Raw genomic sequence first — 26,338 nt, 5'->3', positions numbered from 1 at the left:
CTCTTTTTTTTTTTTTTTTTCCCTTCCCCTCCCCCATGGTCCTCTGTTAAGTTTCTCAGGATCCACATAAGAGTGAAAACATATGGTATCTGTCTTTCTCTGTATGGCTTATTTCACTTAGCATCACACTCTCCAGTTCCATCCACGTTGCTACAAAAGGCCATATTTCATTCTTTCTCATTGCCACGTAGTACTCCATTGTGTATATAAACCACAATTTCTTAATCCATTCATCAGTTGATGGACATTTGGGCTCTTTCCATAATTTGGCTATTGTTGAGAGTGCTGCTCTAAACATTGGGGTACAAGCGCCCCTATGCATCAGTACTCCTGTATCCCTTGGGTAAATTCCTAGCAGTGCTACTGCTGGGTCATAGGGTAGGTCTATTTTTAATTTTTTGAGGAACCTCCACACTGTTTTCCAGAGCGGCTGCACCAGTTTGCATTCCCACCAACAGTGCAAGAGGGTTTCCGTTTCTCCAAATCCTCTCCAGCATCTATAGTCTCCTGATTTGTTCATTTTGGCCACTCTGACTGGCGTGAGGTGATATGAGTGTGGTTTTGATTTGTATTTCCCTGATGAGGAGCGACGTTGAGCATCTTCTCATGTGCCTGTTGGCCATCTGGATGTCCTTTTTAGAGAAGTGTCTATTCATGTTTTCTGCCCATTTCTTCACTGGATTATTTGTTTTTTGGGTGTGGAGTTTGGTGAGCTCTTTATAGGTTTTGGATACTAGCCCTTTGTCCGATATGTCATTTGCAAATATCTTTTCCTATTCCATGGGTTGCCTTTTAGTTTTGTTGATTGTGTCCTTTGCTGTGCAGAGTTTTGCTAGTGTTCTGTGAGAGAGTAACATTTATCCCTTTATGAAGATGGTTTGTTTCTATTTACGTTTTCTAACGTTTTTTTGTGTATCTGCTATCACAAAAAAAATGTGAAATGTGTATCTTTGATGTTTTTGGCATTTACAATGTGATGTAACTGAAACTGTCCCTTGGATTTATAGAATGTATTTTAAGGTGCCTTTTTCAGTATGCCCAATTAAGCATTTCAGAAATTGATTGATCCAGTATCGTACCTTTTTTTTTTTTTTTTTTTGGTTGGCTTAATACCTTCTTTCAAATTTTTGAATGTATAAATGTGAGTAGCAATAGGTACAAAGTGAAAGTGGTTTTTAAGAAGTTTTAAAATATGTTTTGGATTGATAACACTCTTCTAGTCAGATGTTTGTATCACATTCCTTTTATAAATTTTAATATTAAAAAACTGCTGGGGTACCTGGGTGGCTCAGTCAGTTAAACAGTTAAACATCTGACTTCGGCTCAGGTCATGATCTCCTGGTTTGTGAGTTTGAACCCTGCGTTGGGCCTGGTTCGGATTCTGTGTCTCTCTGTCTCTGCCACTACCCCACTTGTGCTCTGTCTCTCTCTCAAAAATGAATACGATAAAAATATTTAGGGGCGCCAGGGTGGCTCAGTCGGTTGAACGTCCGACTCTGACCCAGGTCATGATCTCACGGTTTGTGGGTTTGAGCCCTGCGTTGGGCTCTGTGCTGAATGCTTGCTCGGAGCCTGGAGCCTCCTTCAGATTCTGTGTCTCCTTCTCTCTCTGCCCCTCCCCTGCTAGCGCTCTGTCTCATTCTCTCAAAAATAAATGTAAAAAAAATTTTTTTTAAATACTTAAAAAATGAAAAAAAAACTGCTTCCTTTGTATATTGATATCCTTTTGACTTTGGCAAAGAAATTATAGAAATCATATAAAAATGTATCTTGGATGGGGCACCTGGGTGGCTTGGTCGGTTAAGCGTCCGACTTCGGCTCAGGTCATGATCTCACGGTCCGTGAGTTCGAGCCCCGCGTCGGGCTCTGTGCTGACAGCTCAGAGCCTGGAGCCTGTTTCAGATTCTGTGTCTCCCTCTCTCTCTGCCCCTCCCCTGTTCATGCTCTGTCTCTCTCTGTCTCAAAAATAAATAAACGTTAAAAAAATTTTTTTAAAAATGTATTTTGGGAAATCTGTCAGTAAGAAGGAGCAATAATGTGATCTTTAATGGCTGTCATTGCAATTTCTTTTTATAATTGGTAAAATATGACACTGAAAAGAATTATAACCTGTAATTCATTGGTGACCTACCCTGATTATGCGATTTATCAGAGAAGCTACAATTTTTTGACAAAAAGTTATGAAATTTAAAATTCAGAATTCAATAAATAGCCAACATTTATGAAGGATCTTTGATTTTTTTTTTTTTTGAAGGTGGGTTTAGGGAGATGAATCAAATATGATAGGGTATTACAAATTGTAGAAAACTGCTGCGTGCAAAAACGAGGCTTAATTCCATGGATGAGTATGTTATTCTCTATAGTTACATACTCCTATGGTTTCTTTTAAGTATGCCACACTTTCTAATTATTGTGGCTTTGTGATTTTAAAGACATGAGGAACCAGTAAGTACCAGAAGGCTCTTTCCAACAACACTTCTGCTATGGGATATCCATTCTCCTTTAGAAAATTTTTATTCCTTATTTTGCCCCATTGCATTTTAGTTAATAGTGCCTGACAGGATCCTAAGTGTTAATATAGCCAGTTTAGAACTTGGATTCCTTCAGAGCAGATTTGTCCAGTATGGTTTAAATACTCTTGACTAGCAGCTGACCAACTCTTAAGTAACTGCTTTAAAAATGTACACATCTGTCCACATATACCCTGTGAACGGTAGAACTCCTGAGTAGAATCTGGCTTTAATAACCTCATTAACTGTGTGTGTGTGTGTGTGTGTGTGTGTGTGTGTGTGTGTGTTTTAAGGTTTTGTTCTTCTTGGGAAAAGTCCATTTTTGTTACTTTCAGAAACATTTTCGTAGATTAGGTCCTGCAGCTTTAGAATTAAGTTAAATATTTCTTATCCTAAATGAGAATCCAAAGTGTTCAAATTCCTTCATTGTAAACGTGAGTCTTCAACTCCTCGCTTGGCTTTTACATCATAAATGTTATTGATATCACTGCATCTTTAAAAACGTTTTCTGAGTTGTTGCATGCATGCTCTCTTAAGAATTAAAGATGGATCAAGGAAAATGATGTTATTGAACATAAAACTTTCCTATGTTTCTTTTTTCCACGTGTGAAATGAGTCCCCGTTTCTTTCTGCAGATTTTCTTTCACGTGCTCTCTTTCTAACACACTCTTGTCTCATCCTTTCTGCCCCTTTCCTCCCATTTGTTCTGTTCTGCTCTGCTTGGCTTTACATTTAGGCTGTTGCAGTTCTAAACCTTCTTAGCCAAGCCTTTATCTTCCTGCCTTGGTCTCTGTTCTTCGGTCAGATGCTGGCCTTCCCACCTCCTGGCCTGCACCAGCTCTCCTTTATTATTGGATTCTTTGTCTTTCTTTTTTGGATAGTGTTCTGCATTCCTCTGTTTGTTGTTTCTTGGTACTTTAGAAAAAATACTTAAATTCCTTTACTCTGCTTCCCAGAGTGTGTAATGAGAAGAAGAAATAGAAACAACCCTTGAAGGACAGGTATACAAGGCTCTTTAAAAAAGAATATGCTAGTGCAGCTGACACTATTTTAAAAATCGTTCCCAGGTCAGAGTAGTTAGATAGAAGGAATAAATATTGCGATGGCTATAGGGAAGATGTTGCCTGACTTTAACAAAAAAAAAAATCTGTTTTTAACTTGAAGAAGTTGTAGGCAGTATTTGTATAGCCAAAATATCCTTAGAAAATGTTAGAAATATTTTTATAGTTAAGACGATTATTGTAAAGTTATATTATTTGTATTTATCTTTATGGTCTTTGGTATTTTATGGTAAAGCAGCTTCATCTATTTGTGTCTTCAAATACTTTATGAAAAAGGCCTATCAAATATAAGTCAATAAAAGTCAAAAAATTTCTTCTTTTCAAGTAGCTAGAAGTCCTCTCTTACCCGCTCCCCACTTCTCAAATTCCTTTTTACACAATTTGTTAGCAGTATTTTATTGATAGACTTTTTTCTTCTCATTTACATTCAAGTAATGCCATCTATTTGTAGTGAAATTCTGTGAATAACTTACTTGTTAATCTTTAAAGTTCTAGAATATGCCTGTGATAGGTTTAGAATTAATATAAAGTCATTACTGAGCAAAGGAGTGAAAAAATTCTCTGTTTTTATAATAAAACGAAATTTGGAATTCATTTTCTCGATTTTTCGTTGTTGTTATTTTCATTTTTTTTGTGGCCCTGGGCATGTGGGGAGAATGCTGTTTAGTTTTGCTAACTTAAGTACTTTTGGATTCCTAGGTTTAGTTTATTTTTCCATTAATGGAATTTATATAAGTACGAGATACTTTTAAATCAAAGTTGAAGGTACTTAGTACTGCTTTTTTATCCCCCCTGAAACTTTCTCTGTTCATTTATGTCCATTATAACCTTTTAGGGGACTATATGGAAATAAAAGCTTGGGGATAGTAGGTGGTATAATTGAAATGTAGATCATAATCTGTTCTTTGTTTGTTTTACCAAATTAGGGATTCTGAGGATACATTTTGAATATTTGTGTATGTTTAGCGTTTTGTTCCTTTGTGAGAAATCTCTCAGTGTGACTTGTTTTTAGTAGGATGTGTCTTGAATTGTGGGCCGGTCAGTCTTGAAAAGTGTTAAGCCCTTTAAGCACACTGGTCAGACTCCAAGAGGGAAGCCTACAGGTTTATTAGCACTCCTTAGCCTGACAGCACAGCATACCCTTCTACGTTGCACAGCAACAGACTCCTAGCAACCGTAATAGACTGAATTTCTAAGAGTGACCAGGCCGGATGTAATAATAAAGCGAGAGGTGCAAACAGTTGTCATGGTTTTCTTTTCACAGTGAGCTAGTCCGATTCAGGGAAGCCTCCCCTTTCAAACCTGGGCAAACTTCATATAAAAATGCACCCGTTTGTGCCCAGGGCTTCTGATACTAAAGTAGGAAGACTGCTACCAAATTCAGAACGATACTGGTAAAAAAAACAGGATGCTCGACATAAAAAAGAGGAAAGGATTATCACGTAAGGAAGTTTCCAGGGAATTATGTTCTTGAAGGCTCTTTAACCATAAACTTAAAATGGGGCTGTGGTAAAACAGTTACAACGAATATGCTTTTTAAAAATCAAAATCAGAGTTGTGTTTTCTCTCTTTGAGATCCGCCGTATTAATTTTTGTAGCCAGCTCTCGGAGTTTTGTTTGTAGTTTAAGTGCATGTGCACATAAACCTGATGCTCGTGAGAACTGAAAATTTACCTTATAAAGACGCCATTTGAACTATACATAAACAGTGTTTTTTGAAATTGTGAATTAATAACTGACGGAGCAGAGGATTTACCGAAGAAGAATGAAGTGGCAACATGTACAGTCCCCCACAGTGACGGGAAAAGTGTCTGTGATATTCCTGAAGGTGTAATACTGTGTTATAACTTTGTCAGCATTTCTCCTGTGCATTGTTGAGTGTGCGTTTGCTTATGTAGCCATGAAAAAGAGATTAATTCAGATGCGTTCATAACCTGGAACAGGATGCCTCCATCAAAAGAAACAGATCCTCATACAGCTTGCTGGAGTTGGGACTGGGGCCACGCAGCCTTTGACAGCAAGAAGCTGTAAATATACACACACGCTAATACCCTTGATTTGTTCATCTTTTGTGGCAGCGTTTGGAAAAGATTGTTAAAGTGGCAGTTAGAGTAAAGACTGGCAATTACAGTAAAGAGCAGAAATTAGGTATTTGTGACCTATTATATTTCATTAAAAGACTTCCTTATTAAAATGGCACTGCTTACTCTCATTACTTGACAGCTGCCCTAAACAGATGAGAAAATACACGGCTTCAGCTAAAGGTAGAATCAACCTCTTAAGCAAGCGCATGGCATGGAACCAAGCATGTCGTATACAAACTATTTCTTTTTTAAACAGTAAATTTGCTTTAGGTAGAGATGTTTATCAGTGGTTGAGTGTGGCATGCTCTTTTGCATTTCTATAATAGTTTACCCGCATTGGCATTTTCCCATCAGGATATTTTAATGCCCCCACCTGACATCGCACTAGCTTCCCAGTAGAGAGGATCTTCTTGAGAGGCATCAGAGATCCAGGGATCAGCTTGGAGGCTTTTTTCTGCTAACCGATGAATTATTATTCCAATCCAGTGTAAATACTACCTTTAGCAGGCAGAACCAAACTTTTGGAAGTTTTAGCACTCAATTATTAATTTCTGAAATGCTACAAAAACGTTTTTAGTTTATGTTTATTTTTAATGAGAGAGAGAGAGAGAGAGAGAGAGAGACAGAGCACGAGTGGGGAGGGGCAGAGAGAGAGAGGGAGGCAGAATCCGAAGCAGGCTCCAGGCTCCGAGCTGTCAGTACAGAGCCCAACATGGGGTTGGAACCCACGAACTGTGAGATCGTGACCTGAGCCAAAGTTGGACGCTTACGCAGCTTGAGCCACCCAGGCGCCCCTAATTTCTGAAACAGTTTTAATATTTTTTACCCCTTAGTAAGCCAGTAGAGTCCCAGTGAGTTTAACACGAGAATGTAGGCATTACTTTCACAAGATGGAATTGTTGGTTTTTCTAGAGAAAACAATTACGATGTGGCCGTGGTTACCTTCCATGATATTTCTGAAGTTTTACTGCCACTTGACATTGTGGCATCCGTATTTTGCATAGCGACCGCATAGCACTTTCTAGAACCTTCTCAGTGATTCTGAATTGTAGTTGAGCCTGCTACACTGTCTGACCATTTGTAACTGTGTCCCTGTCTTTTGCATGGTGAAGCCTGCTGATGCACTGTAGTTCCGTCTCTTGAGTGTGAGCTCACAGCTCACTCTTGAAGACACACACACAGGTTCGTTGTGAAGCTGGCTTGTGGGAAGATCACCTGCCCCAGCTAATCTTGAATATGGAAGTTTGTGAGGACCGTCACAATATTAGGAGAAGGCTGTCGGAGTGCTTGCACGGAACTGTAAAATTTCCACAAAGACCCAAACTGTACCACGTGAGACAATCACATGCCTATTCTACACACACAAATATCCATGACTCCTTGCATCCCTACCTTACAAAATGTAAATACCTGATGCGTATCGCGTGAGGACCGTCAGCTTGCAAAATTGTTAGGCAGAGGCGTGAGTCCTAGTCTTTTGGGTAGAAGAGACCTGAGTTCAAGTTCCCGTTTAGTCATTTGATAGATAATTATCCTTAAACTTATCCCTTCACTACTTTGATCTCATATTTTTTAATGTAAGTATGGAGATATTGCCTATTCAGTTGGGTTGGAATGAAAAAGCGGAAGACAAAATGAGCTAAGTTAGCACGGCAATCTGGAATTCGCAATCCCAGTGTGGATGGTCAGTAGCTCAGTCTCTGGTAGGGTATGAGGAAGGTTTTGCAGAAGAGGGTGGCTGCTGAAAATAGTAACATGGAACTAGATATAATTAGAAACAAAATTGTTTTCAAAGAGCTACGATGCGCTGTGTATTTTGTTAAGTCATTCCAGTATTGGTCAGTAGAGAGGGTTTTTTAAAACTTTTATGGAGCGACCCCTTTTCACAGAGTCAAATCTGGGGACGTGACCTTTAAAGGTGGCAAGAGCAGCAACTGATAGGAACAGTATGTCCGTCCAGACAGATGAAATACTTATTCCCTGCACAAAAGGTAGAATTTAAAGAATAGAGCACGTTTATTCATCTTGGTAAATATGTACAGCGATCTTTACATCCTGTAAACATTTAAGCCTCTCTTCAAGTTCTTCTTGCGTGTAAAGAACTGTAAGAGCAGACAGAAGTGCCCAAGCTTGTGTTAACACTTGACATTGTTGATCTAGGAGACCTGAAAATGAATATCAGCTTCTGTTGAGAAGTAAGGCAACAGTGGAGTCCCATAAACACCTGATCACTCCCTTTTGGTGTAGCCCTAAAAAATGTTCAACGTGCTCACCATTGCTTTATAAAATCGAGTTTAAGTTTTCACGTATACTGTCGTTGCTAAAGGGACCGTAAGGCATTTAATATAATGAGAAGATAGTATTTTCAGAAGAATAGAAGTGGCTTTGAAATATAATGGTTTGAAGTAGCTAGTGGGATTAAACTGGTTTAGGCAATGGCTATCCTATTTCAATTCTTTGAAGAAGGTAATTTCAGCCTTAGCTTAAGGAGAGGAGGCGGAACAGAACGTGCTTAATGCTTAATGTTGCCTTGATATTTTAAGAGGGAGAATACTGAGCGACTGTGATACTTAGAGGCAGGGGGAAATAGCACTTAAGGTTACACAGCTACAGTCTTTTTTTATTTTATTTTTTTTTTAACGTTTACTTATTATTGAGAGACAGACACAGAGTGTGAGCACGGGAGGGACCGAGAGTTGCAGAGACAGACTCTGAAGCAGGCTCCAGGCTCTGAGCTGTCGGCATAGAGCCCGATGCGGGCTCAAACCCGTGAACCGTGAGATCATGACCTGAGCTGAAGTTGGACGCTTAACCGACTGAGCCACCCAGGCATCCCTACACAGCTTCAGTCTTTTAGACAAAACCATCAGCTGTTACTGGTAGTTTGGTGATTTTAAAACAATGAATTTTTTTTTTCCTGAGCATGATTTATGTGCTTATATTGTTTTTTGTTTTGTTTTTTTTTTTAAGTTCTATTTATTTTGAGAGACAGAGCAGAGAAGGGGCAGAGAAGGGGAGAGAGAATCCTGAGCAGTCTCCATGCTGTCAGTGCAGAGCCTGATACAAGGCTCAGACTCATGATACAGGGCTCGAACTCATGAGCCATGAGATCATCTTCAGGTTTTAAATTTCAGAGCCAAATGAAATACAATTCTGTTCTGACAGAAGCCGGTTTTTTGACATCCACGAATATGTAACTCTGACTTATCTTGTACATAAGGTACAGTTGTCCACTTGTAAAAATGTAGAACATAATTGTACCTTTTATGTTTAATTGAATAGTATGTCCAGCTCAGTGAAGATTCATACATTAGCTTCATAAATACTCTCTTTGCATAGAAGTTTTTCTCCTACAAATGAAGAAGTTTTCACTTGTTCTTTTTCATGTTATCTTTTTTTTCCCCTTGAGATTCTTACTGCTTTGAGTTGTTGAATTGGGGAGCTATAGTATGTGTACATACACATTTATATACATGTGTATGTAAATATACACACATACGTATGGGATAGCATACACTTGCTTTTCAGTACAGTCTCAAGTTAGAATTACTCATATGGAGATAATTGCTAGGTGAGAAAACTAAACTGCAAGACTAGTCTAAACTCTCACTATTGGTAAGGTCTTTTCACATGAACGTGTTTTCTGCAAACTGTATACTGTACATAAATGCTGCTCTACATGTGAACAGAGGACACCTAGGGTCACCAACCCCAGGAGGTCCTTCCTCTTAAAACCATGTGTATGTGAGGCTGCATTTTCTTAATATACTCAACCCAGATGGCAGATTGAGTGGAGAAGTCTACGTGAGAAGCCAATCGTCTTCTTGTTTAGTTTTTTAGTTTTTTATTTTAATGTTTTTAGTTTTCAGAGAGAGAGAGAGAGAGAGTGTAAGCAGGGAAGGGGCAGAGATGGTGGGGGGTGGGGGACGACAGAGGACCTGAAGCGGGCTCCATGTTGACAGCAGAGAGCCTGAGGCAGGGCTCAAACTCACAAACCATGAGATCATGACCTGACCCGAAGTCGGAGAGGTGCCCTGGGAAGCCAGTTGTCTTCTATTGAGCAAGATGTTAAAAGAAATTTATAAAAACAGAAAACAATGCCACTGTTCTCATTAATTCATTAATGTTTTTTTCTTTGGGAAAATTTAGGTATACTTCATAAACATGTTTATGTTAAGATGTAATGGTTTTATTGTCACTTTCAAATTAATACTGCTTTTCTACTTTATTTTCTAATATACTGACTGGATAGACATAGCTGGTGACGTACCAAAGCTTATTATTACTAGCTGGAGAGAGTCAACATTGCCCATCTCCTCTTAACTCCGCATTCCACATTCAGTTGTTACATTGCTAGCTTGAAATGAGTCATGTTGGGAGTATTTACACTATGGAAATGAGCAAAAGCTACAAATCTGGCTCTTTTGAGGGGTCGGAAGGGGAGCTGACAGACATTTATCAGTGCCCCACCAGACAGAACACACAGAAACAAAAGTCCTTTGGGGGGTCTCAAAAAAAAATTTAAGACCTAAGTGGGTTCCAGGACCAAAAAGTCTGCTTACTAGACAAGAACTGGTTTTTATTACTTTACTATGCAACTTCACACCAACGTCCATGCTAATGTGTGATCAAAGCAGATTTTTAGCCAGGTGCTCTGCCTTTGGGGGCACTTTACCCGTCTCTCCTATGCTGCCTTCCAACGAGAATAACTCCATGAAGCGATTTGAAGTCTATAAAGAGCCCTGTCCTTTGTGGTTCCCCCCGTGACGAGCACACAGCTTAGTTACCTGTTGACTGATTCGAGACCATCAGTACTATGGTGACTCAGAAAAATGGAGACAAGGTTCTGGTCTGGAATAATTTTAGAGAAGTCTTCCGGAAGGAGGGTGGACATGAGATGCATCTTGAAGGGTGTATGGGTGTATTGCCGTGAGGAAGGAGTTCAGCACGTACTAGAGGTAGAGGCACATCATCTTGGTGTGAAGAATTTCTTGGGAAATAACGAAGCAGATGGAGTGGAATGGAAAATTGGGCGAAGGATTTGGAACTTGACCGGACAGGGCGTAACCAACCAGCGTTTACTTTTACCGTGGCTCAAACGTGAAGGTGAAAATGGTGCTTTAGGGAGATTAATCTGTGTCGGGCTCTGTGCTGACAGCTCAGAGCCTGGAGCCTGCTTCGGATTCTATGTCTCCCTCTTGCTCTCTGCCCTTCCCCCACTCATGCTCTGTCTCTCTCTATCTCAAAAATAAACATTAAAAAAATTAAAAAAATAATTCTCAGATTTTTTGGTTCTCTTCTAGAATATAGTGGCAAAGGGAGGACTGGCCTTCTGTCATCTTGTCCCTGTCCTGAAGTCTGCCTCCTCCTCCCCGTCTCCTAGGCTCTTTGCTGTAACGTGTCCACGTGCCCTATTCCTTGCAAGCTATGTCTTGACTACCTCTTGGGTCTGGAGGTGGGTATGCCCGCCTCTCCATCTGCCCTGGGGCCGATAGTCCAGGGCTCTGCGAGGGGATCCGACTCCTGGAAATTTGCCAAGGTAGAGTCCAGAGGAGTCAGAGAGCATGGCCCTGGGCTGGGCAGATTTCTCATTTTATGGGGAAGATCCCAGGGAAGTGGCCCCTTTTGCCTGGGTAGTTATCCAGCGTGAATGAGATTAGCAGGATGTGGTTACTGATGAGTTGTGGGGTATGAAAAAATGAGAGTGTCAAAGGTGAAAGATCACTGGGTTGCAGGAGAGTTATAAAGCCACTGAGAAAGTTAGGACAGATGAGGAGGGCCCTGAGTAACCGTTTTGCGCACCGTTGTATCCTGTGGCACCAAATCAGCTTCTAGCACCTTACCAAGTGCATGGTTGCGACTCAGTAAGTGTTGAAGGGCAAGATGAAGATACTTGAAAAGCTGCGCCAGTGGCGTGAGAAGAAAGGCATTATAGAATAAAGAAGGAAAATAAGTTCTTGCGGGGCCAGTGTAAGAGCTTTGAGGGAGGAAGCGTTTTGCTGTGCTTGGCGTGGTAGTGTGCGAGCTAGTTGTGTGTGGGGACTGTGCACATCTAATACTGGTACGGGTGGGACCTAGTGTAGTTGCCATTCTTTCTTAAACGAATAATTGAATAATGTTATATGAGAACAGCTTTTAAGAAGCTAATTGGATTTTAAGTTTAAAATGACCCGTGGCGGGGCGCCTGGGTGGCGCAGTCGGTTAAGCGTCCGACTTCAGCCAGGTCACGATCTCGCGGTCCGTGAGTTCGAGCCCCGTGTCAGGCTCTGGGCTGATGGCTCGGAGCCTGGAGCCTGTTTCCGATTCTGTGTCTCCCTCTCTCTCTGCCCCTCCCCCGTTCATGCTCTGTCTCTCTCTGTCCCAAAAATAAAAATAAAACGTTGAAAAAAAAATTTTTTAAAAATTTAAAAAAAAACAAATAAAATGACCCGTGGCAAACACAAATTTGCACCATCAGTGAACTGTGATGGTGGTCAAGGAACCTGAGACCGTTCCAGAAATGAAGAGATTCTGCGCAGTGGTGTTCGTATCAGATGGGGTGGTGAAAGGTGTTCAGGCCGGACGTTATGCTTGTAACCTGTTTGGAGGAGGGTAGAGGACACTGATTAACTGTAGATTAGCCACCGAAAAAGTTAGGTATAAGGGAGGGTGGTTGGAGAAAAAAAAAACTTGAAGGAGCTGGGAGAGTTATCTTAGAAACATCTAATTGTGGCTGTGTAACAGTCCTAGTTCTTTTGTTCAAACTTGTTTCAAAGTATGGTCTAGTCACTTAGTTGACGATAACTATACAATACCTCAGGTCAGAAAATATTCTGTATTTCATAATGACGATAAAGTAACAGGAAAGTCCGATAATAGCATTAAAATTGCCAAGTTCTTTTTGAGAACTCTGGTGTGTTAATTAGTGTAGATGATTGCACTTTGGCTGTATCTGACTCGTCATCGACTAAATACACAGCAAACACCTGTGATTATTTTAGTGATCCTTGTCTCGTTCAAGTAACCCCCAATATGTGTATTTAGACTGTTGCCTGTTCATATAGACTCAGCTGTGCCTGTTTTCTGTGTTATTTTTCTAAGTTTAATGGGCCCACATAAAAATTTATGGTAACTGTCACTTAAAGTCATCTTTACCCTCAAAGAAAAAAAGAAAACAAACAAAGCTAGATCACCCCAGGTAGCTCTGATGCTGTTTATAGTGACTAAGTGATCAGATATATTCTGTACTAAGTTGATCTCTGATCCCATGGGTCAAATTTAGGGCCAAAAAAAGAATGAACGTATATAATAATCAAGTACACTTAAGTACATGTTTGTATTGCTAAAATTTATTAGCAAATAAAAATCATTAGAATAAAAGCGATCTTGCTGGTTCTCTGCTGAACCGAAGATTTCTTTTTAAAATTTTCATAAGACTGAATAATCATGCATTTCTTATTAATTTTTGTAGCTTTCTCATCTGCTTATGTATTGTTTTTGCTTGTTTATTTTTAAGAAACAAATCTTATTTAATTATTATCACTAAAATTTTTTAAAAATGTTTTTAATGTTTATTTTTGAGAGAGAGAGAGACAAAGTGTGAGGGGCAGGCTGATGTCTCAAATTGTTTGGTCTCTTGTCTTCACAATTTAGAAGAGCAGATTCTTTCAAAGAATCCTTCTCTCCATTATTTTTCCTCGCTTATATTTTCTTGATTATTAGAGTAATACGTTTATTCTTTGACAGAAGTTGTCTCTCCTTCCCTGTCCAGTCAAAAGAATTTCTTTTTCGACTACATAGGAAACCTAAACAGAGAGGCAGTCGTGCAAAGAGATGCTTTGAAAATAATTCAGTTACATGGCAATTAATATTTACCCACAGATTCAGTAATATGAAACGACCACATAGCTTGGGTACGTCAAAGAGTTCATTTTTAATGTTAACCTGATTCTCTTATAAGATTTTGAGATAGGTTTTTTTCTGTCTTGATAGTTGGCAACGGTTAACATCGTGAGGAACTTTATTTTCTTTCACAGCTTGCATGTGTTTAAGACACGACAGTGTTAAACTCTTCTTCACATCGTTATGTGGTTAAAGTTATTTCGTATTTTAATTTTTTATTTTTGTAGTGAGCTCTGTGCCCAACATGGGGCTTGAACTCACGATCCCGAAATCAAGAGTTGTAGGCTCTACGGCCTGAGCCAGCCAGGTGCCCCTGGTTGTAGTTATTTTTATGTGTTTTGGATAGCTTAGCTTTCTGTGGGGCTCTGGAAACCACAGGAGAACCCCTCCCTCCCGCCCGTCTCCCCAACATGCCCTAAGTAGGATTAAAGGCATCCTGCACTGAAAATGTGTAAGACATTGTAAGAAAGACCATCAGAGCCCCTGTAATGTGAAATTCCGGGGGCTGCTCAGGGTGCTTTACTGAGAGCGTAAATATGAGACTGTTGAGTTAGTCTTTTCCCACCTTTTGTACCCACGTGTCGCCCTGCGTGATGTCTAGGTGTGGCATTCCAAAATGACAGTCAACTAAAATGCAACTGAATGCTACCTGCATTTCTATTGTTGTTTCACAGATTGTCAGACGTGAAGCCCGTGTCACAGTAAATTCAAATTAAAGAGAGTAAACTATAGCAGCTATTCTTAAGAGATCCAGCCCGTGACATGGCGGCAGGTGGGTCAGTGGATGTGAACTATTCGGTAGAGTAATTGGCTAACGTGCTGCTGATGTCATAATTCTCCTACTCAATAATGGGCTAGTTATGCCGGAAGGCGCAGCAGTTTGGTGTGGGGACTTCTGCTTCCGGTACAACAGCACTTGAAAGAGAGGCCTTCCATTGGTGTTCAGAAAGGAGCAAGGAGCAGGGGTAGGGGTCAGGTGAGGGGGGGGGGGCACCAGAGGGATAGGCGTAGAGCTGTGCCTCATTGTTGGTCTTTGAGGTTACATGTGCACCCAAGTTACTTCCTCACTTTTCCACATAGTTGAAATGCAATTGCCAGCCCATTCAGTATGATAAAACATTGCTATTTTAGCATTTCTTCAATATTCAGCTCCTGTGGGAAGATAATCACGCAATCTACCGGTTAAGAGACTTAACCAAGATTCAAGAAAAATAAGCTGGAGCTCTATCCTTCATCTCAAACCTGTGCGTTTATAAAAGTTTTCCACAGGGTACACCAATATTTTATTTATGGATATAAATATACTTTCCCATATTTTATTTATGGATATAAGGCTGCAAGAAGGAGACACTGAATAGTTTTGTGTCTAAGACCTTCGTAACATGATCTGTAGCAAAAAACCACGCATTTATGTATAGGAATTATAACTTAAGAGCTATTGTAATCTTTACACAGATAGTATGTTTGAGAGAGTACCGACTCTGAAATAGCTTCTCTAGGAAGTCTTACAACTTTATCATTTCTCAAACTGTGTGAGTCGTCTGTAGGAAACACGTGAATATGATACATTTTTTCCCTATTACTTGACGTTCATGATTGAGTACATCTGATCGGAACGTTGATCTCACACCTACCAATTGCAAAAGCTAGCCTGGGTCTGGAGAACGGGTTTCCATAGCATACTGCTACTAAAAGTGCTTACAGATAGTGTTTGTTAAAAACAGCTTAGCGGACATTTAAAGTAACCACTAGGTGTGTCGGTGGAGTCCTTCCCTTGGGCAAGGTAGTGGGAGATGAACTGACCTTGAGTTATCCTGAGAAGCAGTGGAGAACAGTTCTTAATGTGTCTGTTCGTCCCACTTCTTTCCTTTGAATCCAATTTTTGGACCTTCTTTCACTCAGATAACGCTGAGTGTCTTTGTTGTATGTGAAATAAGGAAATTGTCTTGGGAAGGGGAGTGGTAGGAAGGAAAAATGTTTGTTTTTATATTATAACATAGTTTGTAAGACAGTAATTATAATATAATATATGTCGTATAATAATATATAATAGTATATGTAATAATTACATATAGTATATAATATATGCTTTACTTAGCAGATCACACCTTACAAACTTGTTTTGTGTGGTCAGCATCTTATTTAATTTATCTCAGCTTGTCCATTGTATGGGGTGGGGGTTGTCTCCTTGCTGTGGGTGTGGAAACTAAGATTTATAGAGGTGAAGAAACACCTTTGAAGGTTCCAGAGCTAGTAGATAGACAATCTGGAATTTGAATCCAGATCTTGTGACTCTTCTTCTGTTGTTATCCACTGTGTTAGTAATTTTCACATTATATTTTCTGGTCAAAAAGTTCTTCAGGAGCCATGCTTGGGAATGGTGGTGGCCTGAAAGGCAGGTTCATTAGAAGATCGGGCTTTACAGCTACTGCTCTGCACTGGTTCCCTCTGTGCAAGGACTGTAAATTAGAACCACGAACTGTGCCTCTCGTGGATCGAGGTTACATACCTCTTTTCCTACTGGCATTGTGGAGATAGAAACACAGATTAGCCTCTTGGCATTTTTCTTTACGTCTGTTTCTCCTCCACCAGTACTTACTGAATTAACATAGCACACAGGATACACTTTTTACCAGGGCCAATGAGAATTGGTTTTAAAATAGTAGGATAGTTTTGGGGGCGCCTGGGTGGCCCAGTCGGTTGAGCGTCCAACTTCAGACCAGGTCATGATCTCACGGTTTGTGGGTCTGAGCCCTGCTTCATGCTTTTACTGCTGTCAGTGCAAGGCCCGCTTGGGATCCTCTGTCCCACTCCCTCCGCCCCTACCATACGCGCGTGCACTCTCTCTCAAAAATAAACATTAAAAAAAGTACAATAGGATAGTTTCAAAAATAGAAAAATTTATTAAAAACTCAAATGCAGACTGTCCGTATTAATTATATCTTGTCCATAAAGTGACAGTGATAAGCGTTATCAGTTTTTATACAATTTAAAATATTGAATGTATTTCATAATCCCAAGTCTGGCAGTTAAGTACAGTGGCTCTTAAAAGTGGTTTCCATTAGTTACTGTGTGTGTATAGAGCCTTGAAAATTCTAGGGTATAGTAGCATTTATAGTAGTAACAGTGTTAATAGTATCAAAGCACGGTTCCTTCATCATATAGCATTCTAGAGTCTTTGACGATAATAGATTCCAAATACGTTTCCATCTTCCTCAAGTATGCATTTAAACCTTACTGTAACAGCCTATGCAATTACCTATCTGCAAATAAAAAATAAATCCCCTCAGTGGTCCACCCAAGACGTCATGAAATTTAATAACGGTTAAAAGTTAATCACACAAATTCAAGATGAGGCTAATTGTTTAGACTCAAATCATAGCATTCCACAAACTGAAAATAGGTCAACAGTTTTGTACTTTCAAAAATGAGCATGACTCTGGAGTATTTTTTTTTAAAGCTTAAGTCATTGAGCTCTTAGTTTACTAAACTGAACACTTTAATAATGTTCCATTATTTTCCCCAAAGCTCATTAGGGACGCAGAACAATTGGAGAGATACTGGAAAGGCCAGCATGAATGGGCATTGACAGGAGGGAGGAAAGGTTCGAGTCACCGAAGTCACTAGTTTAGTTTACGGGAAGAAGGGGGAGAAAGACCTTGACATCTGTCTTGAAATACATTTGTACTTTTTAATTTGTGCTGCAAACTTTCAGCTAAAAGTAAAATGACAGGTATGTTAGTGCCTTAAGTCGTCTCCTTGAAAGTCAGACCCAAGTAGAATGAGCTGAAATTCTAGAAAGGGTGATTCTAATTTGTCATAAAGAAGACCCTCTTGAAAAGATCATTAAACTCTAACGTGGCAATAGAAGGATATTTGGGAGGTCATACCCCATAAAAATCTTTATGACCAGAACGGTGATTCAACTAAGTATATGTTTTATCCTTAAAATCTCTACCAAGCTGGAGGTTCTTTGATTATAATTATGCTGCTGATTGGAACAATGCAATACGCATGTAAATATGCTCTTAACACTAAAGACAGTGCCTGAAATTTATGGAGATCCCCTTAGTGTTTGAGAGACAAGATCAAATCATAAGTACGTTTTCAATTTGGGATCATAGAAAGAACGACAATGTCTTTACTCTGAGAGATCATATAAGTCCCACATTATTGCGTGCACTTTGAAAATATCTGGTAAAGAATACAAAAGAAGGCAAGAGTCAAGAAAGTGAGGATGCCGCTCTCTCCTTTGGTAAGGGGGGGGCGGTCTAGTCCCAAGTAGCCTGTGGGGTTTTGAGTTAGTCTCACTTGAGTTTGAATCATGGTTTACCCACCTACCAATTCAATATTCTTATTAATATGAGGAGAGTGACGGTCGCCTTGTAATTGTGAAAATAAATCAAAGATACATGGCACCAAGCGGTGCTTAACAAGCGATTGTTCCCTTCATTCTCTCCGTTGACTCTTAGGTCTCTAGGAGTTTGGATCAGGAAAACCAATAGAACAGGGAGGCGAGAAGGGGGTAAACTGAACTTCCCTCGTTTGGGAGGTGGGTTCAACATACTTCTTGCACTTACCATTTAACTTCTCAAATTTTGCTATAATCCTGCCATGCTTGATAAGAACTTCACTGCTTTTTTAATTTTAATCTTTTACGCTAAGGAGAAACCGGGGTTTTTTTGGCCCTGCCTGAAGCAAAATCTTCAATATCAGACCCGCTTATAGGAAGAACGCTGTTTCGAGTTGCAAGTAGGAAACCACATGTGAAGCAGAAATTATTAAGTATCTTCAGATCTTACCTCCTGGAGAAACTGCCTTTTATCAAAAGGAAGTAAATGTTTACTTAAGAGGTCAGTGTTACAGATGCATTATTTTCTTGCAATTTAGGGGCAGTAAATTGTCATTTTGTTTTATTTTAATTAGCGTAATTGTCTTCGGTTACCTCCTGACCTGTACTTACCCCTGTATCACCCCCCCTCCCCTGCCCAGCCCGGCCCCCAGCTAACACAAGCCAGCCGAATCCCTTAAGCCACCTTGCATCACCTGGTAACTCATTTAGTAACTAGTTAACATTTTAGAGCAATGACCAATACGAAGTGCTACCTGTATGTCAGGCACTGGGGTAAGTAACTTCTGTGTATAATAACTTAATCCTCATGTTATCTCTTCGAGGGAAGTAGGTACTACAGATCCGTGATCCCTAATACGCACTTCTGGATTTCCACAGGCTCTGAAAATCACCAGTTTCCCTAAGTTTGTGGGAAAGCTAATTTAGCTGCAGAACCTGAGCTGAATGAGATAAGGCTCCTTAAGGGTCTTTATTTATCCCACAAATGGGACATTCATCTTTTTAGCGACGGAAACATTAATGTGTATGATTATATGTTGCTGCCCTAGACACACCTGGGGTGTTACATGTATATGATACTACTTTCCAAAGTTACAAAAGAGATTCCGAGTCATGTGACCTATCTGGCCCAGGGGCTTAGCATGGGGGGTTGTGAACCCGTTTCATTATGTCACTTTGTAAATTTTTTTTTAATGTTTATTTCTGAGAGAGAGAGAGAGACAGACAGAATGCAAGCTGGGGAAGGGCAGAGAGAGAGGGAAACACAGAATCCAAAGCAGGCTCCAGGCTCTGGGCTGTCAGCGCAGAGCCCGATGCGGGACCAGAACCCATGAATCGTGAGATCATGACCTGAGCCGAAGTCGGACGCTTAACCAGCTGAGCCACCCAGGCGCCCCTTATTATGCCACTTTATAGATGAGAAGGCTGATCTTCGAAGATGTGAAGGAAACTGCCAAGGTTTGAATGGTATGTTAAGATGTGAAGTAACTGCTCAGGTAATGCGTGGCAAAACCACAGTTAAAGGCCACAGTCTTACTCTGAAGCCACATGCTTTTTGCCGTCCGCTTGCCAAGGCAAGATGGAGCTCGGTTGGCACCCGTGTGTGTGTCTTGAGTTGACAGAATTGCTGATCTTTGCTCACAGAGGAAGACCTATATCTGGCTATCTGTGGTGGAAGATAATCCTCGTATCGTCTGTATTTGGGTGTGGCCTGTTAGGCTTTTCTGCATGTTTTGGGTACAGACGTGTCTCATCGTAGAATTTCCCTGAGTGTAATGGATCCTAGCCACAAAAGTCTGACTCAGGTCACAGTGGGTCTGGCTTCTCCATTGTCACTCCTCGTTATTTTATGTTATTTGTATCTCAGTGCTGGCAGTTGCTTGTTTTAGCTGTATTCGACAAATAATTATTTAATGCCTGCTGTGTAGTAGGCTAGAAATACAACATTGCACAAGAAAATCATTGGTCCCTCAACAGGGACACTGTTGTCCTTGTCAACGGGACAGTTCTTGGTGGGGTACCCTGTGTTGCAGCATGTTTTGGCATCTGTGGGCCAAAATGGCATTAGAACCTCTCCCCCACCCCAGTCATGTGACAACCAAAATGGCCCCCAGAGTTTCCAAAGTTCCCTGGTGGAGGACAGGGTGGTATATCTGGATGATACTCAGACTCTCAGCCCTGAGGATAGTGGCTGGCCACTTGCCCATCTACTGTCCAAGTCGAAGAATTGATCTTAAGCATTTCTTTTTTTCTAGAATCCTGGCTTCATGCAAAGTGAACAGAACAGAAATCTACAAAGCAAATAACTACACTGCTTCCACTTGGGCACAAGGGCTGAACTGAGAAGCAAGATTAGTTGTGGATAATCTTAGCCATGGCTAATTGAGACCTCTCATTATACTGTGTAAATAACGAGGATAAGGTATTAAGCTCCCAAGTTAATATACCAAGCGATGGTGTTCTTCTTTGAACTGTAGAATCAAATCAGCCCAGGACTTTACATATGCAAGTTATTTATCAGACACATAATGCAGTACACTTATGCTTGCTCCATTGCCGCTCCACTCTTCTCTTTTAAGGGACGTTTTAAAAGAAATTACAAATTCTAAATAATTTGCGAGTGGAAGCAGTCCTATGAAGGCTTTATGAGTCTTCATTTGTCATTTGAAAGAGGAATACGTGGAAATTTTCATTCAGTATCCATATCCACTGCTTTTTAATCAGTATTTTATCGTAAAAGTAATAATGGCTGAAAGTTAACAGAACCTCAAGCTAATGATGGTTGAGGTTATTTTAAATGAAAATTATTTTATTGTGTTGTGGCTATAAAAATTACACATGCTTAATGTAAAACATTCAGAAAATACGGAAAGGTACAAAGAGGAAATGAAAAAAGAGTCACCATTCTGTTCAAAGATGACATCCCACGTGCTCACAAGATTACTGTTCTGTCTTCTCAGGATTTGTCTCTTAGCGAGTGAGTGCATCTGGCATTCTTGGGCGTACTTCTCACACATGCGCGTGCCCTCTCTCCTTTCACACGCAAAAATATGTGCCCTTCCTCTCAAAAATTGGGTCCTACGGTTTGTTTTTTTAACTTGGACACTCCTATCAACATTTTTTTCGTGGTAAATAACATGTTGGTGCCGTTGTATGAATGTTATCGATTTAGTTCAGCGGTTCTCCAGTCGTTGAGGTGGTACCCTATGGTTTGGTGCTCCGATGAATTGTTGTGTATACATCTTTGTGCAACATCCAGTTAATTCCTTTATATGAGTTGTGAGGGATGGAGCTGCTGGGCAAAAGGCTGGGTGCGTATTGAATGGGTTTTGAGCCACCAGCTTGCTCTCTACAAAGCTCATGCCATTGTATACTCTCAAGAAGAGTGTTGTTGTTTTTTTAAGATGAGTGTTTTAGTGTTTTGTTTCTTTGCATGCTCTCTACACGATGATTAATCTTTGTAATTTTTTTTTGTATTTTTGTCAATCCTGTAGTTGAAAAATGTCTCCCCTGGATGTGCATTCCTTTGATAACTAATGACAAAAAAAAACCTTTTTTAAAGTATATTTGCTAGTCAGATCTTTTGTTGATGGCTCATTTGTATTGTTAGCCCATTTTCCTGCCGGGCATTGTCTTTTCTTCCTCTTTTAAATTTCAAGGTCTTTTCATAACTATAAGGATATAGATCTTTATTGGTCATACTGTACATATTTTGCCATTTAAAACCATTTGCTGTTTTGGTGGGGTTTGTTTTCGAGACATTTTGGTATGTAAATGTGTCACTTTTTTTCCCATTTGGTACTCCCACATTATAATAAGGCCATTATTACTCATAATGTCTCAGTAGATGGATTGAAGATTTGAGCTTTAAAAAAAATGAAGCTACTTTTCAGATGGGAAGCCACGTTGCAGACGAGGAAGGTGATCGGTTTTTTCTGTTAATTAGATATGTTTGCTGTGATTACAATTTCAGTAGCTGTATGTAAAAACAGAGATTGTGAGAGGGAGATACTTTGATGTAGTTGAAAGACTTACTTGAAAGCCAGATAGCCCTAGCTTTGTTTTTAATTTAGACAGCAGGCATATATCATGTGCCTATTATACTTTAAACATTTATAATAGATTTTTCACGTGCTAGTTGGGTGACCACGGGCTTTTGTTTATTTGTAAAAGGGGAATAATAACCTACCTTGTTGTTATTTTAAGGGTCATAGTTCACCTAACAGCACCTGACGTGTAATTAGATAACAATAAACCACAGTCAGTATGAGTGTTGTTACTCTTTATAAGTAACACAATATAACCTAATTTTAGCCCATTATGACGTGTTGTATCATTGCTGTGGTGGTAGTTTGGCATATGGGGTAATTAACTGTGATTATTATAATTTTATTAACAGAATGGAGCCTAGCTGGGTTGACAATACATAGGATCCTGTCATTTGACATTCTGGTTTTTGACGTCCCTTCTCATTTCTTGTCTTATCTGTCCTCTCTAGTCTTACTGTAGGATGGGCAGGGCCCGTGTAATTTTTCATTTTACACTTGAGGAGCTGAGGCTGTGAGAGAATGGTTGAGTTGTCCCAGGTTGGGTGGCTTGTAAGTGATTCATTAGGTTTCTATTTCCCTCCTACCCGTAATTAAGATTCTCAGTGAACCCAGATTGGCCCTCAGTGTGGGGAGGAACAGGGAATGGAATCTAACTGCCCAGCCTTCATTTAGCTTCGCCATTTTCTGGTTTCTGTGGTCGCTCCTGTTCCAGCCGCCTGGAAGTGGCCGAAACGTTTCCAGTGTCTGTTGGGTCGATGGCGATTACGGTGAACCACGCCTCTGGGTATTCCCACGCTTGGGAAGTCCTTTCCCTTTCAGCCTGGGCTGAACCGGTAGCTTGCTTTGACCAATAGAATGTGACAGAATGAAAGCTTTTCCGGGTCTGGACATAAGCCTTAAGAAGGCCAGGTAGCTTTGGTTTTTGGGTTTTTAGGCGCGCCTGAACCATCATGGAAGATTCTTGGTTACCTTCCTGGAGAGACTGTGTGCAAAAGAGGCCACGTGGGGGGAGAGAGGCCCTGAGACGACATGGAGAGAGAAGTCTAGTCGTGCTGGTATTCCGGCCGAGCCCTGTTCCCACCCGTCGGTGGAAAGCAGTCGTGCAAGGGATGGCCGTGCAAGGGATCCCCGGCACGATTAGCTGGAGAGCTGCCTCGCCGAGCCCAACCCAGATTGCAGAATTAGGAGCAAATAAAATGTCTTTTTTGTTGGTTTGTTTGTTTTGAGCGGTAGGTTTTGGGGTAGTTGATTAAACAGCAGTAAGAAGGACAAAAGAAGGAGCAGCTGACTCAGTGGGTGGGGCATCTATGACTCTTGATCTGGGGGTTGCAAGTTTGAGCCCCACGCTGAGTGTAGAGGTTACTTAGAAATAAAATCTTAAAGAAGAGCTAAGGAAAAATAGGAAAAGAATGGTTTTGAAAATAAAAGTTTTTGCTAAAGCGTGTTTACTTTTTGGGGGCCTGTTTTGATGGTTTTGGACTTTCCCTGGCTTGCCATTATCAGGCCGTGTTAAAGGGAGATAACAGGAATGAATCCCTCTTCCTTTCAAGAAGCTCGTCTTGCTGTGTCCTGACTACATGGGTCTGGCTGATACTTGGGTGATTCTGAGGTAAGCGTGAGTTTTCTGTGCGGAGGTTCTCCAGAGAAACCTCAGGAGATAAGGTCCCTTCCTGTGTGCAGGTCCCTGGTTTCTCTTCTCTGCTGCGTTTCCTGCTCCCACTCTCTGTGGCTCTTTTTATCCCTGTCGGAACTGAATTGGAATTGGCCTGGGTCGGCCAAGTAGGAGCCGACGGAGTAGCCTTTTTCTTCCTCACGTGAACTTGTTCCTGTTCTCCAAAAAGGACCTGGGAGGCCTTTGGGGCCAAGAGAGGATAAGACCAGGGACCATCTTTATTTTCAGTCCTGGCATGTGTTACTAAACAGGAAAGATTCAGTACGGCGAGATATTGTCTGTGCAGTTTAATCCCTCTCAGATCAGTTTCTCTTCTATTTGTTGTAATATAGATTTTTTTTTCCTTAAGTTTCCACCAGATAAAGAATTGGTGACCTAAAAAGGTATAATTTTTTAAACAATTTGTTTTGCTTAAAATGCTTTTTTGTCTTAAAAACTACGCGAAACTAGATTTAAAATATCACAGAGTTGATTGGCTTCCACATTGGTCGGAGTGAGGCCCTCCGTGCACTTGATCTCTGTCTACGACAGAGCAAAACGAAACAACAGCAAAACAACTGTTTTGCCACGACAGCAAAAACAGCCCAAGTGAACTCCTTCACAATTCTGGCAGTTAACCGCAGCCAGCGAATGCACCGCAGATCCTCCGTCCGAGAGAAGAGTCCTGAAACCTGGGAGGACACCGGGGTCCGTGACGTTTTAACTCGGGCTTCCTTCCGTCTCTCCTCCTTCCCCAGCCTGGCAGCTGAGCAGAAGCAGGCAGCGTTGCACACGACGCAGAGATCCGGCCACTCCTGGAGACCCATTAAAAGCACCTTCCCCAGAGCGCGGTTCATATTTTGTCCAAACTTGCGGCTCCCTGGGAAAAGTCTATTCCCAGAGAGTGGCTGGCTATTCGATTTGACTCAGAGCTCTGCTCGGTTGAGGGGTGGGGGTTGGGGGGAGAGAAAGCCCCTAGGACTTTGCCGCAGCAACTGCAAATGTTGGCAGTGTCTCCACCGCTTAAGGCTTTTCTTTCCGTGGAGGCAAACCAGAACCTGGCCAGGAATTCAGAAGGAAATCTGGGAGAATTAGCCAACTGTAGGGAACTCTGAAAAACTCCCGTCATATTCCTGGACATCCAAAAGGCTGCGCCATGTGCAAGGCTGCGCACGTGTCTGTGAAAGACCTAGGAAAGCGGAGGTTCCCCTCTGACCTTGAGGCTCTGCCTAAGCAGGAGGTGAAAACTAGGGCCGTGTTATCCCCAGACAGAAGTCTGAGAGTGTGAGTTCTCACAGAGATGCCTTTGGCAAAGGGTGGAGACACCCAGGCGAGGCATTTAGGGAAATCTGACCAACCAGTGGCTGGCCACTGAGTTAGACTGATACACGTGTGACTCTTTGGAAGCCAGGCTTAAAAATGAAAGCAAGAACTTAAAATCTGGCAGAAAACTCCGTGGCCACACACTACAGGGACTGTAGAACCTACAGAATTAGTTCATCAAAGTGCCAAACGAGCAGCACCCGAGAAAAGGACACCACCACCACGAGTGATAAAATATCTTGGAGCAGTGTGGAGGATTCTGGTACCACAGTTGTTAAAATATATTATCTAAAATGACCAGTTTTGAATGAAAAAGTGAGACGTAACAAACGGGAAAGTGTGCCATACACACGGGGGGGGGGGGGGGGGGGGCGGGGGGTACGAAAAAGCAAAAACCAGCCAAGAGAAAAATGTCCCCATGGGAGCCCAGGTAGGGGACTTCGTAGACACAGACTTTGAGCTATTATAAATATGTTCAAAGAACTAAATGAAACCGCATCTGAAGAATTAAAGGAAAGTATGAGAATGGTATCTTACCAAAGGGAATATCCATAAACCTAGAAATTACCTAAAAAGAACCATACCGAAATTCTGGAGTTTAAAAGTACGATCAATGAACAATTCACTAGATTTGCTCAATAGCAGATAGGAGTTGGCAGAAGAAAGAATTAGTCAACTTAGAGGTCGCTCCATAGAGATGAACCAGTGTGAGGGGGAGAATGATGATAAAAATGAACAGAGCTTCAGGAGTCCTGTGGGTCACCCACCATCAAGGGTCCCAACGTATGCAAAATGGGAGGCCTAGAAGGAGAAGAACGAAAGAGGCAGAGTATTTGAAGAAATGATGGCAGAAAACTTGCCAAACTTGCTAAAAAATATTAGTCTACACATGAAAGAAACTCCGTGTACCCCAAACCCAAAGTGATCTTCACTGAGACTCGTCCTAGTTCAAATTTACAAAAGTGGGGAGAAATCTTGAAAGCAGGAAGAGAAAAATCTCATAAAAAGGATCCTCAGTAAGGTGAATGGCTGACTTCTTATGAGAAACCATGGAGGCTGGAAGACATTTTCAAAGTGTTGAAAGAAAAAAAAAAAAGACTCCCAGTTAGGAATTCTGTATCTGGCTAAAGTCTCCTTCCAAGATTCAGGAGAAATTAAGACATTTACCAAACGAGGGGCGCCTGGGTGGCTCAGGCGGTTCAGCATTCGACTCTTAATTTCAGCTCAGGTCATATCTCAGGGCTCGTGAGTTCGAGCCCCCCCTGTTGGGCTCTGTGCTGGCCTCTTGGAGCCTGCTTGCAACTTTCTCTCCCCCTCCCCCCCGCCCCAGCAAATAAATAAATAAACATTAAAAAAAAAAGACATTTATCAAACCAAACCAGCTGCCAACAACAACCACAAAGTAACAACATACCAAATCAAACAAAA

General features: G+C 41.0%; 1 protein-coding gene across 10 annotated transcripts in view; it reads left to right on the top strand.

Moving 5' to 3' along the window:
- Positions 1-26,338, top strand: part of RFX3 (regulatory factor X3) — a 299,217-nt gene that overhangs the window by 27,205 nt on the left and 245,674 nt on the right. For 3 of the 10 annotated variants that reach the window (XM_040449452.1, XM_040449448.1, XM_040449459.1), the window contains exon 1: positions 13,647-14,512. The exons of 3 other annotated variants lie outside the window; for them this stretch is intronic. The gene's annotated coding sequence lies outside the window, so the exon portion shown is untranslated. Of the gene's footprint in view, positions 1-13,643; positions 14,513-26,338 lie in introns of those variants that run through there. 4 more of the 10 variants (XM_040449456.1, XM_040449458.1, XM_040449457.1 and 1 more) reach the window with 4 other exon arrangements.

This window comes from Herpailurus yagouaroundi, unplaced genomic scaffold (genome assembly GCF_014898765.1).
Source record: "Herpailurus yagouaroundi ecotype Mexico unplaced genomic scaffold, PumYag 199, whole genome shotgun sequence".
In the NCBI taxonomy this organism is placed as follows: Eukaryota; Metazoa; Chordata; class Mammalia; order Carnivora; family Felidae; genus Herpailurus; species Herpailurus yagouaroundi.
Note: the sequence above shows the minus strand (reverse complement) of the source record. Positions and strands in the feature narration are given on the sequence as shown.